At 31.8% G+C, this 12,690-nt stretch overlaps 1 protein-coding gene across 3 annotated transcripts in view; it reads right to left on the bottom strand.

Annotated features, from left to right (window-relative positions):
- CNTN1 (contactin 1) overlaps window positions 1-12,690 on the bottom strand; it is a 272,015-nt gene that overhangs the window by 203,691 nt on the left and 55,634 nt on the right. The gene's annotated exons all lie outside the window — the stretch shown is intronic.

Consider the following 12,690-nt stretch of genomic DNA (forward strand, 5'->3'; position numbering starts at 1 on the left):
ACAATTCAACAATAAGGTATATTTATATTGCGTTGTGTGTTCATCGTCCATTATTAGATTTCTTTCTGTCACCATATATCCATCCTTTTTATCCCACTTCTCTCCTACTCCCTCTCCCCTACCCTCTGGTAACCACTAGTCTATTGTCTGTAAGTAAACACTTTTAAGCCAAAAGGATTTAACTTTTTTATGGCTTACAATGCCTATTAATGGCTTATATCCCAAATATCATCACATTAAGCATTATTGAATTGTGTTGAAAATTAACACTTTAAATAAAACTATAATAATAAAACTGCTTAACTTGCCTGAACACTAGACTGGAGTGTTTATTTTAGAGGAGCACGTGTATACAGAAATATACACCATACATACACCATATGGATATGTGTGTGTATCCCATATGTATGTACACATATTGATATATAATAGCACAGTGATACACACACACATAAATTTAAGAAAAAAAAAAAGGTAGATATAAAATAATTGGTAGGGGAAACCAAGTACTTGGAAGCAATTAAATGGATAAAATTCAATCTATATCAAGTGGTTAGATAAACTGATATTTCAGTGATGTTAACTAACTCCAATAACAGCAACAAAAATTCTGTGTTGAGCTTCATAGTTTATAGAACAGTTTTCACATTCTTGTTCAGGTCTTCAGTAACCCTCATGACCAGAAACGTATTTCTTTTCAAATACTATTCAGATAAACTTGGTCTGAATTGACACTCAAGTAATTATATAGGAAGTGTGTCCCAAAAAATGCACATTCTGAGCATTTACATTTAAAATACAAACTATGTCATATTCCCTCATAAATTAAACAGTTGTAAAATCTACCTTTTCATATGGCCGAAGTTCATTCTTTAGATCTTGTCTCAAACATTCTTCCCCCAGAATGATGGTAGGTATTAATCAAATAATGATTCAAATCAGTACATTGTTAGGTACTATTGAAGTACAGTCATGAAGAGGAGTCATATAGTACTTTGAGTGTAATGGAGATGCTGAATTAGTCTGGATGGATCAGGAGAGAATTCATGAGAAATAAAATTTGAGCTGAGTGTTATCAGACAAAGACAGAACAGAAGAGGGAAAGAATACCCATTTTAGAAGGACTGGCAGATACAAGTGCTGAAGCATGAAGGAGGAGGGCACTGTTGAGGAGCTGGAAGAAGGCCATAAGGCTAAAACAGAAACGACGAGGTAAGCAGGGATTCACAAAGCTAGAGAGTTTGGGTAGGGTCATGGCAGGCTAGGAAGAAGGTCTGATTTTATCTAACACATTAAAGCATGCCATTGAAAGGTTTATGCAGAGAAATGAGATAATAAGGGATCCTTGAAGATGATAACTCTGGTGAGAGGAAGAGAAAGTGGAGAAAGAGTGAATGTAAGCAACTCAGCAAGGGGTTATTGCTCTAGTTCAGAAAAGACTAGAGTATTTACAAATAAGGTTGAGAAAATGGGTTTGTCTTAACAAATTTTAGGGAACAGAGTATAATCTGTCTCATTCACTTATAACTATGAAAACAGAGACTATCCATTTTACTGATCATGATATCTTCTGCCACAATACTTTGCACAAAGTAGATACTCCTTCCCCAATTTTTGCCATGAATAAGTGATAGAAAAGAAAGGAAATTATAAAGTATAAGGAACTTCAAGAATTTATTGTAACAAGAATCAGTAGTAAGGATCAGTTTGCAAGTAAAATCATGAGTTTAAAGTTAGACAGTTTGTACTTGGATTGCTTATTAGACATCCAAGTGGGGATGTGAAGTAAGAAATTTTAAGTGTCTAAAGCTCAGAAGAGATTTTCACTAGAGATATAAATTTTGAAGTCATAGGGATATAAGTAATATTGAAGCCATGGGAGTGGGTGCAGTATCTACAGGAAAAAATAGGTTAATAATGACAATTGAATATTTGCAGGCTCTCACTGTGCATCAGGCACCATTCTAAGGGTTTTATATGTACCAATCCAATTATTCCTCACAGTAACCCCACAAAGAATATTCTATCTATTATCTCACTGAAGCTGAGAAAACCAAAGCACAGAGAAATTATGTAATTTTCCCAAATTCACACAATTAGTGGGTGGCTGAACCAGGGTGTGGTAGGCAGAATTCTAAGATGGCCTCTAACATTCCCAAACTCTGATGTAGACACTTTGTACAATTTCCTTTCCTGTGTGTGAACAAATAAATGTGATGGGATATAATTCCCAAGATTTAGTTACTAATTAGTTGACTTTGAGTTAATCAAAAGGGAGATCCTTAGAGGCCTAACCTGATCAGTCGATCCTTTTAAAAGGAATTAGGCCTTTCCTGAAAGCAGAGACGGGATGTGTGAGAGGGTATGTGTAGGGAGCACATAGCAGAGAATCACAGACAGTTTTTAACAGCTAAGAATAGCCCCTGGCCAAAAGCCACCAAGAAAATTGAGGACTTCAATCCTATAACCACGAGAAACAATTCTGCCAATTACAGTGAACTTGGAAAAATACCTCAGCCCTAGCCAACACATTGATTTCAACAGATCTTGAACAGAAGACCAGGCCCACCCAGACTTCTGACCTACAAAACTGTAAGATACTAAATGAGTGTTGTTTTAAGCCAAATAGTTTATGGTAATTTGTTACAAAGCAGTAGAAAATTAATGTATATGATTAGACCTAGGAAGTCAGTTTACATAGCTAGTACTGCTAAAGATTTGGCTATACCGCCTAAGGTTGGGAAAGTGAGAAGAGAGGCTAACTACATACAGAGCCCTGAAGAATACAGATATTTGAAAAATGAGAGAGAAAAATGAACTGGAATAAATCAGATGGGGACTGAGGAGTGTTCATTAGATTCAGTAAGACAGAGGCTGATATTAGCTTTCCTCTGGTCCATTATAAAAGAGTTGGTATTTTAGAATCCCTTTTTCATAATAAAGGGGAAAAATTATGTAATAGGCTGAGGACAAGAAATATTTTCCAGGCATATTTTTATCATTTAATATTTTTAGATGGGAGAATTATAGGCCCTTTCCTCAAGAATTAGATGCAAATTGCAGCAGACTTGATATGTAAATCAATTAAAATGCTTTTTTTGTCACACAACTGAACTTCAAGTATAAACCATTTTTGGTGTGACAAGGCAAAATTTTATCCAAGTAATATTCTAAAGAATATTTAATCTCACAAGATAACTAATGAAAAATAATAGAAGGAAGAGAAGAGAAAAGAGAGCATTCAACTTCCAAATTTTAGTTACATTGATCATTTACATTGCCACTCTAAGGGAAAGGCATTTTTCCTAAATAAAAATGTGAAATCAAATGCAGAAACCAAAATATAAACAGGCATAAGATAAATCAATAAAAATCCATTTTGACTAGAAGAGACTACAACTGAGAAAACACAGTCTATAGAGAAAATTAAATTTAAGGTCTCTTATGCTGCTATATTCACTTAATGATGTTGCTTTTAGGTTCTCTTGTGCCAGTACTTCATTCTAATGACTAATTTATGTAAGGCAGAAATAACAATGACCAACCTTCCTCTTATCTCATATATGATATTAAAATAACAAAATTTATCCTACATTTAAGTTGCTCCTGATACAATGAGGGAGAAATACTTGTTTCTGATGAAAGCATTAGGAAAAGGAAAGAAAAGTTTACCTAGGAATTTCTGACACATATTCAACATATGATTGGGAAATGTGCAATGGCCCAGCCTAAAAAGAGATTTAAATTTTCTGTTTTGAATGATCAAGACTGATGCCAAGTAAAATAGACACAAGTGTGAGAGTGCAGTGTTAGTGGATCTTCTGACGGTTTACATGAAATCTCTCCAAACCTGACTTCACCCCTTAGATGAGAATCTAAGGCCTTTTGTCCCAGATATGGTTGTGGGGTCGGTCACCTGTTTCTAGCACTTTAGGAGATTTAATACATTCATTGCTTATATCCCAAGATTACCATTCCTTTTACTGCTCACTTACATTTCAAGGATTTTGAATTTGTTTCACATTTAATTTATTCTCATGCGTTTGGTTTCCACTTTTTGCTGTTTATAGATAAGACAACTCTTGCTAACAGAGGTATCCTAACTAATGAGAACGTGATCGCTTTCTAGTGTAAGACAAAGCCTGATTAGGTAATGAGTCATATCATCTTTATAAGAAAAAAGATTTCTGTCATCCTGGCATAAAAATTTTTTAAAAAGGAAAGTTTTCTCTTTGGTGTGATTGGTTTTTCCAAGAAATGCATCACATTTTCCAACTGAATGAGCTCTGAACCTCTAACCCAAAACAAGAAGCTTGAATTGAATGCCTTGACTTTTCCTTAAAGTCCTTTTCTTTTAATTCATGACATTTTAAGATGAAATTTACAGTGAGGCTAATTTTTTTTTTCAAAAAAAATATACTCTATGAAAATATGAGACAAAAATATGTACAAGAAATATTTTCAAATTTTATATGTTGAATATTCTAAAACCATTCCATAGTTTCCCATAGTACTGATAAACAAACAATTTCTTGGCTGCTATTTGAAATCTTTCATCTCAAATATTCCAAATCTCTAATGACCTTAAACTTCAAAAACTAATTATTAAGATTATTTATTTTGCCAATGGGGATGTGCATGCAACAAGTCTGTCATCTTTCCAGTAGGATCGTCTTACACAAACTGTGAGATGGATGGCTTCTCACTATCACCTTGTCGAACCCTGATAACTTCTTAAAATTATCCTTAGACTATGGTTTTTGTCTTAGGCTGTACTTATTATACATAAATATTCCACATTGGTTTCTTATTACTTCAAATTCTAGTATATCTGGATATGCAATTTGTTTTGTTGAGTGGTACAGAGCATCTCTTCCATATCACTGTACTAATAAGCTATAGTCCTCATGTAATTTTTAAGCTTTGTAGGACAATGGTCTAGAATAGGATGTAAAATACTGTATAGAACACATCATGATCTGAAGCCCTTTCAGGAGAAAGATATATGGTCCAGAATATCTTAAAAACCCAGACTAAATGCTAACATCAAACTCCTTAGGATTGCTCCAGAACTAAACCTTCTCTAAGGAGAATTAATTTCCCCACCTGAAATGAATCCTCTTAAAAATAGCACGTACAAGAACCAGAACTAAATTGCTTTGAACTATGCTTGTCTATGTAAATCTTTCAAAATCTAGCCAAAATATATCCTGTTGTACTCTGATTGTACCTATATTTTTATAACGGTGGAAATCTTATTTGTTATAATCAATTTGCTCTTTTAAAAAGAGATTTCACTTCTACTTTCATTTTCATTCAACTTTGAGGATTTTATACATTGAATATCAGTTTTTCTTTACTTGTTCACAATTAACAATAGGAAAGCTTAACTTTCATGGCTTGACTTTAAAACATATTACTAAGAATATCTTAAGTAAATGCAAACTTCTTAAAGGATGGACTTATAATAATTAAGGTCCAAACCCAGGCCATTGACATTTCAGACATCGGAAAGCTTGATAAAAAAAACGAATCTCTTTTAAATCTCTTGGCATATAACTAATTAAGCCTTCAGGTTTATCTGCACATTCAAATGACATGATACAACTAGTTTTTAAGTTGCAAGTTTTTTTGGTAGAATTCTTTTAAGTGGCAGTTGGAAAAAGGTGAGGAAGTTTAAATTCTTTTTTGTTTTAAAGAATAAGTAACAAGGAAGGAATCATTGAATAATTCAAAATAAACAGACAGGAAAATGAGTATTACACAGGCTTTTTAAAAGATACATCGAATTAACTTGACATGTTTTACTTAATGAACTTGATTTTTATAATAAAAATAAAAGCTACTATTGAGAACTATTAATTACTAAGTTTTAACATACATTACATACATTTTCCCATGTAAAAGGTATTGTTTCAATTACTGGCTTTATTGAACAGAATAGGTACTCATAAAATTACCTGAGTTTCAAATAAAAATATTTTCCAACAGAGAACTAACTCAGTCACTGTGTTATCAAATACTTGGCTCTTCTGACTATTATATGGACTTTCCCCCCAGTATACCTCTTTAAGATCAAAGAAGGGAAAAAATTAGTTGTTGAAAGGTTTATTTATTATAGAAAACATTTTCTAGGTAGTGCCAATTAAATTATGGTAAAAAAGAACAGATTGTTCTGCCTTAGAGTTTGTTGTTGTTGTTGTTTATATTGTTTTGTTTTTAACAAACCCTTAAAAACCGTGCATGTTTAAGGTAGGGTACTACAAACAGATTTCCACTGTTCATTTATAAAAAAATATTTTGGAAAAAAAAATACAACTCACCCTACTCCAGTTAATACTGTATTTTTTTCTATGTGTAGAAGTAAAAAGGGGGAAGATATAAAGAAGCACATATTGGTAATTAGAAAATAGTCATGGGGATATAAAGAATAGCTTAAAGAATGTAGTCAATAATATTATAATAATTATGTATGGTGTCAGATGGGTCTGGAATTTTTTGAATTGATCACTTCATAATTAAAGATACTCTGAACAGTCCAGCATGGTTGACTAGTTGTATAGATATAGACAAACTAATTAAGATTTGAAGATAAAGTCTGGGAAAGAGGAAGATGACTTTTTTAAGGTACAGTAAGAAAGGACAGAAAAATTTTTTTTAATGTTGAGATATATACCTAAATTCAAGAGCACGGTCAAGATTTTGATGTCATTTTCATAGAGTTGTGAGAGCTAAATGCCAAGAGGATGAAAGGACATAAGTGTAAGAATATAGGACTAGAAGAAGTGGAACCTACAAGATAATCCAAAATAATAATTAATAATAATAATATTGTAAAAGTGTGGTCCGAGAAACAATATAAGTTAAAAATACAGTCACGGAAACCAAAAACAAATAAAAATGCATTAATGAAAAGAGGTTCTCAAAAATGTGCCTTACTTCCAAGAGTTCCAGGAAGATGAGAACTGTACAGAAATCACCCAGCTGGCAATTCAAGAGTAACTAGTGAACTCTGCCAAGTCAATCTCAATCCAATAGTTAAGGAAGGGGCCAGGTTGGAGTTGGGGTTAAAGATGTAGAAATAGTGTACAGACTATTTTTTTTAATCTAAAAATTAGGAGAAGGTAGAAGAGTAAGGAAGAAGAAAGAAAGATTTATTTTGTTTTGTCTTCTATTTTGTTTTTCAGAATGGATGCTCATTGGACATTTCGAAGTTGGTAAAATATTCAGGAGGAAAGGTACAATTTGGGCATGAATAATTGACACCACTACATTTTACAGTAGACCCAAGGATCCTAAATCACAATTCAGTAGCTGCTACAAGTCCTAGTTGTTTTGCTTTGTTTTGTTTTGTTTTTAAGTAGCTTTATTGAGATATAATTTGTGAACCATAAAATTGACCCATTTTAAGTATACAAATAAATTTTGCTGTGTTTACAGAGGCTTTACTTTTATGTATCTTATTATTGACAATAACAATAAGAACTCTTGGTCTTGTTTATCTTAGAACATTTAAAGCTCTGAACTCAATCATTATAATAGAAATATAAAACAAAAGAATAATAGAGAAATATCAGTGCTATGGGCTACAATAACACTACAGCTCATCATGTGGAATGAGGCAAATGCCCTAAATAGTTGCTTTCATAGCTTTTACAATAGATAATAAGCTGCACTAAACCAATCAAATAAACTTTGTTTTATAACATTAAGAATCTGTCTAGATCTGTAATTGACTCATAGAGTAACAATGTAGTGACATACTACTTAACAGTAAACTTTTGCCTCATCTTGACCTCTAAGGTATTTTGTTTGTTCATTTGTTCACTTGTAGTATTTGGCTATAATTCCCAGGACAATTTTGTACCATTTCAAGTAGCCATTGTATTAGTTCTTTGCATTTAACCTCTACCTTGGGTTATAAAAATTGCTGCTGCCTACAAATAACAAAACATCACGTAACTCTCTAGTCTTTTGTGAAATTCATGAATTTAAATATCTGTACACTTTGGTTTCTGAATGATGATTTCATACTTTACCTGGACTTGGGAGAAATAGCTGTCCAAGTGAAGTAAACAGTACAAAAACAAAAATAAATCATTGCCTATTCATAATATACTTATGTATGTAACTCATCAACAGGATATTAGATTTAGAGGTAAGCAAAAATCTATACTTATATTGTACTCAAAACTATAACAGAGAAAAAGATTACAAAGCTAATGCTAAACTATCCAAGATTCTAGCCAGGTACCTCATATCCAAAAATTGCCCCCAAATTAAGATTCTTAGAAAGAAACCTACCTAAAGAGATATTCATTATATATTTTTGAAAAATCCATATAATTGAACTTATTTGAACATGTCAGCTCTTCTTCATATACAGTATGCAAAGTTGTTAAGACAAATCTCTCCTCCTTATAGTAAATAAAGAAAAGGAACCACTTTTCACTAAACATTAGAAATACTTTTTAAGACCTACTTTAATTTCTTTCTCAAAAATTTTAGTAAACTTTGATTTTAAAAAAACTAAAGATTAAGAAATTTAAAAATAGAACATTAATATAATTTAAATGTTCTTTTTACCATGATGAAAGAAGATTAAATAATAACTAAATTATATAATGAGAGTTAAATGTGTGACTTCTATAAGAGTTTGAGAAATTAGACTGGGTGGGAAGGGGTGAAGTACTTTATCAAAGTACAGACTTTATAACCTCGAGTTGTTTAAAATTTTCACAAAAGTAAACAATCGCCTTTAGTTTCTTTTTCCTCCCATAGGAGGAGATTATTACTAGCTCAAATTCATTTTCTTTAACTATTATTCAATTATATGTTGTCTTGTGAGATTATAAATTTTCTTTCCATGGATGATAGAACTACTGATATATCTATTTCTTCCTTTAATTATCCAAAAATGAATTCCAGTCTTTGAAATTCTCCTGACACTCTGATCATCACTGCCTTCTTAGAGTGCCATTCCAACCACACAAAGTCATATTACTTGGAAATCCTCCAAGCAACTCTTTCAAATGTGAGGCTCCTATCATCAACAATTCTTACTTTTAGATCCTAATTTTGAAAGAAATTCTCCCATGTCCAATTTGTTTTGTCCTCATCTCTCTTCATTGATCAATTCAGCCCACACATATCAGTGAAGTGATTATCTTTCTTTCCAAACCTCTTGGTTTGAAATGCCATGATTTTGCTCATTAGATTCTCCCTTTCTTCTCCAAATCAGTATCAACTACTGGTTTTAAATTACATTAATATAAAATGGAAAAATTGTGACTTTAAAAATAAGCAAGGGAAAAACAAAAATCTAGAAATCTGAATTGATAATGTTGAATATGAATCAATACTGTAATGAGAGAGATAAAAAGGGATCGCACAATAAAATTGCATTACTAATCACATAATTAAGAACTTATGTTAAAAATAATAAAAATTACTAACAAAAGTTTGTTGATCTCATTTTTTTCCTAGACATGTCTGAGTATAAAGCAAATATAGTAAAAACCAATGAGAACAAGTCAAACACATCTTTGTTCCCACTGAGCTTAAATTTAAAGAAGAGAGAAGCTAAGTGTACTGATAAAAATTAGTACAATGAAGACTATATTTGATCAGACCATATCTAAAGCCTTGGGTCTTATACTAAACATATGTTTCTAATTATTATGTATAAAATGTAAGTCATATAAGTTAATATTTGCTGATACACCGATTTAGAATTTTGACTTATATTTTGTGCACAATTTGCTTTTTGAGAATAAGGATCATGTCTAACATTTGCCACGGTATACTTAGAATAGCAACATGAACAAAGTAGAGGTCAGAAAAACACTCTTATTCAAGTAAAGAATGCTAAGCATCATCATAAAGCTACCACTTTTTATTTTATTTTCATTTTAGTTTTGGTTTTTAAAGTTTCTGTAGCTTTCTACTGTTCACAGAAGCACAAATTTAACGTGTAAAAGTCAATATTATGCTATATCATCATATAATATTTTGCTATACCATGTATAATAAAAAAACATTTCCTAGGTTTATATATCCTTATATTTTAAAAGATAAATATAGCTTTCGAGCCTTTAAAAAGATGGGAAAATGTCTGAATTTTCACTGCTCCAGAGGATGAATATGAAAGTAAATATTAAAAGCACTTAACATACTGCCATTCTCTCAAATGGAAAGTGCCAACCCAGTCAATACAGAAAGGGATTACAGGCTTACACAGAATGTTTTATCAGCAGTTTGTTTCATATAATGAGTTTGAAATTTAGTTTTCTTTAATCCAAGTATTAATTTTCATGGAGTTAAAATTTATGGAAGTTGTCATTTTATACAAATATTAACACCAAAGTCAAGAGATCTGTTGGTTACATTGTGTTAATCTTTAAGAGAATGCTATATCAACCAAGGTAATCTATTTATGCACATTTGCCTATAATAGATCAATCAGTGAAAGCTTGTGCAAATACATACACGTACATAGATGAATAGACAGTTATAAATAAAGCCAAACTAAAGATAAAGATACAAATATAGGACTTGTTTTGTTGTTAAATATGACACTGGTTGATAGAAGAAGTATTTGAAAACAATGCCTCTGATAAGGGGCTAATATCCAAATATATTTAAAGAACTCACAACTACAATAAAAAAAATTAAAAATACAATTAATAAATGGACAGAACCTGAATGAATATTTCTCCCAAGAAGACATGTAAATAGCCAACAAACATATGAAAAGATACCCAACTTCATTAGCTGTTAGGAAAATGAAAATCAAAACCACAATGAGATACCATCTCACACCTGTTAGAATGGGTATTATTAACAAGACATGTAATAACAAGTGTTAGAGAAGTTATGGAGGAAAAGGAATGCTCATACACTGCTGGTAAGAATGTAAACTGGTATAGCTACTACAGAAAACAATATGGAGCTTCCTCAAAAAATTAAGAATAGAATTACCATATAATCCAGCAATCTTTCTGGGTATCAACCCCCCCAAAAATTAGAAAACATTTATCCATGAAGATATGCTCTCCGATGTTTGTTGCAGCATTATTTACAGTGGCCAAGACATGGAAACAACTGAAATGCGCTGTGATAGATGATTGAATGAAGAAAATGTGGTACATATGAATATTACTCAGCCTTAAAGAAAGATGAAATACTGCCATTTGCTACAACATGGATGGATCTTGAAATACTCATGCTAAGCAAAATAAGTCAGACAGAAAAAATAGAGAATCATATGATTTCATATGTGGAATATAAAACTGAAAGCGACAAATGAACAAGACAGAGACTCACAGACATAGACAACATGGTTACCAGAAGGAAAGGGGAAAGGGGGAGGGTGGTAAGGGGAAAGAGGGTCAAATATATAGTAATGAAAGGAAATTTAACTGTGGGTGGTGAACACACAATGTAATATATAGATGACATATTATTGAATTGTATACTGTATAAATTATTAACCAATGTCAACCCAATAATTTTTTTTAAATCTCTTTTGCTCTTGTTTGTATGATATAATATTATTTTGGACATTCTGCTAGCTGCCTGTCAGCTTTTTTTGGTTTTTATCATTGGCTTGTGTTTTTCCTATTACCCAATAAAAGTAGCAGCCATTATCCAAAGTTCCTATCATCATTCTCTTATCTTTTCTTTCTGAACATGAATGAACTCTTTCAGATGCCTTAAAAGTTTCATTTCCAGATCTTTCTCTTTAGTTCCATCATTACTGATTCTCAGTTCATGAGTTTACAGATGCTGCTAGAGGTCTTCTGTGCCTGAAACTCATGGTGCCCCTCTTCTTTAATCCCATTTGCAACTTCTTTCTTTAATATAGATTATATTTCTGTTACAATTAGATGAAATAATATGTGTAAATGGCATGTGGTGGGTGGCACACAGTAAGGCTCAGTATTTACTAGTCTTTTCTTTTCCACACATCTAAGCTTGAAACAGTGTATTTTACTTCCACTTCTTTTGGAAAGTAAGTGCATGTGATGTGGCAGTTTTAAGGATATCTACACCCTTTTTCGTCTCACTGTCTCACTCTAATGAAGCCCTTCTTTCTATAGCTTAGATAATCACAACAAATTTCTAACTTTCTAACTCCTTGTTCCACTTTCTCTTGCACTCTGATTCCAGATAAATATTCCTATGTCACAGCCTTAATCATCTAATTGATCTGTTTAGATACATTCAGTGGCTTCCCAACATCTGTTGAATATTAATTTTGAGCTTATGAAGGGACAGAATGATACTCACATTCTTTTTAATGAGCCTGACTATTTAACTCAGAGTTTTGCATTATTAGATGATAGAAAACAGGATAAAATTACTACAGGTATAGAGTTAATCTTCAAAACATACAGCACTTAAATCTTATATACCTCCCTTCTATTTCACTTCTTCCCTAATATTAATTCCAGAATAGATTTTAGTTATTTATTCTCTGGCTTTAAACCTTTCACAATATAATAAAATTTTTATTCCATGTACTTAACCATTGAATTAATCTATTATAAAGTGAATGCAATATAGTACATGATTATAAACAAATGAATGTGATTGTTTCAATAAAAGAAAAAACTTTTTTTCATTACTTTTTACTTATACAATAATCATAAAAATATATTTATCTTCAAGACTAAGATACTCAAAGTC

Source organism: Rousettus aegyptiacus, unplaced genomic scaffold (genome assembly GCF_014176215.1).
Source record: "Rousettus aegyptiacus isolate mRouAeg1 unplaced genomic scaffold, mRouAeg1.p scaffold_m13_p_2, whole genome shotgun sequence".
Classification (NCBI taxonomy): Eukaryota; Metazoa; Chordata; class Mammalia; order Chiroptera; family Pteropodidae; genus Rousettus; species Rousettus aegyptiacus.